Raw genomic sequence first — 5743 nt, 5'->3', positions numbered from 1 at the left:
GATTCTTGTTGCAAGAAAGAAGCATGGAATTCATAGCTTGAGAGAGACAGCAATATAATAGATTATTTTTGCCAATATAAAAAGCTTCCATACAAACAATGTTTTTTAAATGAAAGAGAACTATTTCAGTGCAGCCCTTGAAAAAATACTTTAATTGCTGGCGGGAGGGGGTGGGAGGCTAGTGCTAATCTGACTGAGCCCAAGTTAATAACAAGATTTCTGATCGAGAACATGGACGCAGAATTGTGATAAGGAAATGAATTTGGTCCTTACTTGGCATATAATGGTAATACCCATCATTACGCAATACGCGAATATAAAACGACGACATTTTTCCATGTTTTTTTAACACGTCTTCATTAAGGCTCCGTTTACAATATACCGGATTGCTATCGCAGCAGGTTGAATATTCTTTATATTAAAAGGCAGTAAAATTGTTCAGCGTCAGAAACACGATCAAATAGACTAAATCTATCCGCTTAATAAGCTTTTACTCCGAACAGTTACCCCTTTTAAAGCAAATGAAGACGTCGTGATGAGCAAATCCGGTATAGTGTAAACGCAGCCAAAACGTTATTTTTTAAGTAGTAATAAATTTAAATACTCAGGTATACGAAGAATGAATTCATATTAACTTCGTCTACGCTGTTTTAACCTCAGAAGAACTTTTATAACGGTTCTCCTGAACGCCATACTTTCTGTAAATATCAACCCTTTTACAAAATTTCCTAGAGGCAGAAAACTGGAGCAGCCGGAGAAAAATGCAAGCAAAGCTCACAAACTCATCTCACATTCGCAAGCTAATTTTATTTTGACCAGGGAACGAACTCGCAAAACAGCTGTAGAATGCATTGAGTTTGACCTTAGTGCCACTGTAGGTGCTCACTCCGATGAAGATTGAGATAGATTCAGTTTAATGTTTTGTCAATCTTTACTGCTGACAAGGTCATTGAATTGTTTAATTAGGCGTAGAAAGTGTGTAATTCAGATAATATATTAATTGATAAGAATGAATGCACGCAACGCACAGAACATGAATGGACCAGAAATTGACTAGAAGCACAAATATCAATGCAGTTAGATATAGTTATAAGACCGTCAACGAGCAGATATAAGCTAAGATCAAGACTTAACTACGGATTTTACAAGAATTATCAAAGTTTGCCAATATCAAATTTTTATACCCTTAAGTGCTAATGACATCGGCCTATACGGAACGTCCATTGTCCCCAATAATCCGTTTCTACAGCAATGGACTTGGGTTTACATTAATGAAGTTTCACTTAACTTCGTTTTTGACCGTGATATAGAGTGGTTTTGTATAAAATATAATAAACTAAAATCTTACTGCATATTTCAACGATATATAAGGGATACTAAAACTTATATCAGGAAGTATATGGGTATTTTCCATAATCACACTGGTAATTGAATTTTAAATATTAATGCTGACTTCTGGGATACATGTTAGTGGAAAGAATAGATTCAGACGTCAGACCTTTTCTACCTCGTGGTCGTTAAATTCATTTAGTTTCATGTCGTCTTCATTGAAACGTGCTCTGACAATATTTATTCTGGTAAGTGTGAATTTTAGCTGTTTTCATCGTGTTAAAGGGAAGTATAGCAAAGCTAAAACAATCAATACAACACAACAGCCTATTTTATTTTCGAGATAACTTAAAATGACGCTTGTTCGTTGACAAATTTCTAGAGAATATTTTACCAATTGGATTTTAAACTATTCACCATTTCAAATGCTTTTATTTTAATGTGGAATGGGTGACTTGCGTAACGTTGAACGGGGGAATATTTTGCACTAAAAGTTTCCGCTTATTGACTTGTTTTATCTCCAAAACTCTGGAAAATTAGCTTCAGTTAAATAGTTGAGGGTAAAACGTCGAGCGCCAGGTATCTAAGAACGTAGCTTGACGATTTTCCGATTTTAAAGTAAACCATATCGCTGTCTATTCGTGAATAAGAAAACAAAACGGAAAATTTGTCTTTTCACCATTCAATTCTCTATATTTGCCAGATATTTGCTTATTTTAAAACAAAATGGCGGACACCAGGAAATTTTACTTCCTGTGTCCAAACTCTTTCGCAAAATCATTCTTCCGAGAGGAGAATAGCAGCGATTTCGAAATAAAATCGATTTTTTCTAGGTTTTGAAAAAGAGTTGCGCGATGTCTTCCAATTCATCTGATGATGAATCTGATCGTTCGTCATCTTCCAGCTTTCCTGAATATGAGATATGTATGAGCGAGGTATAAATAATAAAATATTTAAAGTGTTGATCTTCTGGTGAGTTTTCACATTAAGGTTAAAACATCTCTTTTTCATTTAGAAATTAGACGGTATTCCACCATCGCATGTTGTCAACATTGAAACAAATATGGCGATACGTTGTTTGTGTTATTTTCATCAATGAAAAGTTTCTTGTACAGCTACAAGAGCGATACACTAGGACTTATAAGTGAAGATTTTAAATCTGATGTCAAGAAATTCATTGATATAAAATTTGAAAACAGCTCGAAAAATATGTGTTAGGTCTTAACCCTCATACAAAATGGGCCGTCTCTTGGGACGGTTCTTTAATAGCTGCAAGTGCAGCGTTCTTTGTCGTCCGTCACACAATATTATCGGTTTTGCTTTGATTGTTTTGCCTTACCTGAGCATCAGGTCGGAAAGTTACCTAAACCGGTATATTGCATAAACTGTCTTCATGCTCGCACTTCTCAACTTAAGTTCTTCCCAGATGGAAAGAGAATTGCCGTAACTATTTGTTTGGATCCTGATTTTCCCATGACTTGGATCGTTTTGGTGTCGTGTGTATAAACTACCAGACGGTTTGTGGAACGTAGAAGAATCTATAAAGACGGACCCGACCAATGGATTGATCTTAAAGTTGAATTTAGGGAGTTGATTGCATTCAGTTAGGTTGTCCTTTTCTTAAAACGGATCTTGAGGCAAATGAGCGTGACGAGCAAGTGTTAAAAGAAAGACGTGAAAGTGGGAATGAAAGTGATGTTGAAGATTATTTAAATTTGCGGGCGGAGTATCGTGCTGATGGCTTTAGTTGTTTGGCTCTATCTCCTGATGCCAGCCGTCTTTGGCAGGAAGCACTGATGGCGAACTGTTCATTTTGATGCTGACAGTTTAAAACTACTACAACGCGTTCGTGTTTACGATTATTATACAGCAGTTGAAAAATGCTGCTATAATCCTGCATTTGGTCATGAGGAACTTGCAATATGTGATCGTTACGGGCTGTTTTGTGTGTGGCGCGTTTTAAATCTTTCTGACAATTCTGAAAATTTCCAACTAGCCCATCGAACAAGATTGGCTGTTCACCCAAAACATCACAATTACTTTTTTTTGCATAATGATATCTGTTACTCTCCTGATGGAAAACTTATTGCTGTTACCATAGCTTGTCCGTTTGATTACATTGTTAAGACGTTCATTATTGGCTCACGTTCTGGTGAAATTTGTTATACGTTGGATTGCGTGGATGAACCTGATCGAGAGTGTCCGAAATCTGATTGTCTGACCTCGTTTTTTGGTAATTTGTGTCAAGTTGCTTCAGTCACAGGTGTTCATTCTCGCGTTTTTTTCTGGAAGTTACCTGTTGTCTACGATTTACAAACATTGTGTTTACTCAAAATCAAAGCGTTTATCTCTTATAATAACGTTGAAAAACTCAACATACCTTTTTGTTTAAAAAAAGAGTTGAAGTATATTTATTCTTACTGTACTTGAGAATGTCATTTAATAACTATCGTCCGTTGGGCGTTCTATCACAACAGTGATGCTTAAAACCTGGACTTCTATTGGTTATGATTTGTAAACATGTGCACTTGAATCTATGTTGGATAATTCATAATACGTGAGTGTATTCGAAAATTGGACTTCTTTTGTTAAAACTATGCAAATTTGGATATATAAATGAAATATTTATTCAAAGACGTTTAGCTACCTCATCAAATTACGTTAATTTCCACCTGGGGCATATGAAGTAGAAATTTTCAAAGTGATATAAAGTACATAAAAGTGATTTATAAAACACTTAAATACGTAAACACTTAATAACTGATATTTTAAGCACTTAGTATCCGAATGCGATGTCTTTACAGAGAAATATCGGACCGAGGTCTTTGTGTCAGGTCTGATATTTCTCAGTAAAGTCCGAGAAAGTGAGGTTATTAAAAGATTTATTAAATGGCATTTATTTACTTGAAACGAAGCTTGCTTTTTTTCTCGTCTTTTCTTTATTTTCACAGGTTGGCTTTCATTTTTCATGTTTTTGTCCATAAAAAATAAATCGTTTCAAATTGTATCGTCTGGATATTTAGTTAAACAGTTTTTTAAGTGTTTTTTCTTGAATTCACATTCGTAAATAGTTTTTTATTTGCGTTTCGTTTGCGTTTTACTGTTTGCATTACAAAGTTTGTTCACATTTGAGTGTAAAATTCTGCGTTTTGGACCGTGGTCTATTACAGGAATATAATGGATCTCCAAAAATGTTTCTAAGCTTATCAAATCGTACCATTTAGCCGGAAGTCACGCTTGCCATGAAGTGACAAATATTTATATATTAAAAATTAAATATTTTTGATAAACAAAAGCACTAAAATACAAATGAAAGATACTCTTTTATGACTAGACATAGTGTATATAAGTTTTATTCATTAACAGAAATGTAATATTCCTTTACTAATGTTTAATTTTCTTTATCAATCATTTTGAGCTGCAATTCTTGTTTTAAAGGAAGAAAAGGGATTTGCTCTCTCTAACATTAGTTCAAAAGGAATGCTTCATTATAAGACTTTTAGAACGTGAGTGCAGTAGAGAAAAATAACTTGCAATATTCCGTAGATTTTAGATAGTTATCTCATCACCAAGTTTTGTCACAAAACATCGATCACCAATCGTAAAACTTTATTGACAATGCAAAAATACCAAGGATTGATGTTTATAAATAATTGTAGTTGTAGATCGTCCGTGTATATGAAGATCAGAGGACTGTTGGTGTTAACGTTGTTTGTCAAAACATGGCTCAAAACATTCACTTTATTACGATGTTATTAAATTATAAAGAGTGTATCAGGAAAAACTTAAAAAAAAAGACTTGCTTTAAACATTTCTAATAGTCAAAGCCTTATCAAAAAAACAAAAAAAAAGAAAAATTAATTTTTCTCTACAAATGTCTATGTATCCTATATTTCTCTTTACATTTCTGACATCGTAACAGGCCTTCTTCTAACATTAAGTCTTGTACACAAGAAAATGGAAATTTTTTATTTTTACTCTGTGGCTGTAATTTTTATTTCGATGGTTACACAACTGCATGTTACAAGTCCAAGTTCTGCGTAACATAAAGTTTTGACGTTATAATTCGTTGTCTGACGAAAAAGCTTATCGCGATGTACATCAAACGAATGGAAGATGCATAGTTATTGATTATAAACATAGCATGCACGCGTGCCTGAATGTATCAATTAGCGGTCGCAATTTGAAATGATCTCAAAATTTGATAATTTAAAAACAAGACACCTCTCTTTTGCGTCTTGGTTTCGGCGATAAAACTACATGTTTTTCCTTACTTAAGAAAAGTTTGTCAAACTCAAAGCTGTCAGCTCAAAGTAATAAATTTTGAATGATAAACGTCCGTACTAATTTAACTTTTTAAAACATTGGTTAAAATGCGCAGTTAACGAAGGAGTGAGAGGACAGTATCTTGAAA

At 34.1% G+C, this 5743-nt stretch overlaps 1 long non-coding RNA gene across 1 annotated transcript; it reads left to right on the top strand.

Annotated features, from left to right (window-relative positions):
• The first annotated feature begins 1525 nt into the window (after positions 1-1525).
• LOC124459597 lies at positions 1526-2418 on the top strand. Its single transcript, XR_006953705.1, has 3 exons — positions 1526-1577; positions 2163-2264; positions 2345-2418. It is a non-coding gene; the product is annotated as an uncharacterized LOC124459597 (long non-coding RNA).
• The last annotated feature ends 3325 nt before the right edge of the window (positions 2419-5743 follow it).

The sequence above is a fragment of the Xenia sp. Carnegie-2017 genome, unplaced genomic scaffold (assembly GCF_021976095.1).
Source record: "Xenia sp. Carnegie-2017 unplaced genomic scaffold, XeniaSp_v1 HiC_scaffold_13, whole genome shotgun sequence".
Taxonomy (NCBI): domain Eukaryota; kingdom Metazoa; phylum Cnidaria; class Anthozoa; order Malacalcyonacea; family Xeniidae; genus Xenia; species Xenia sp. Carnegie-2017.
Note: the sequence above shows the minus strand (reverse complement) of the source record. Positions and strands in the feature narration are given on the sequence as shown.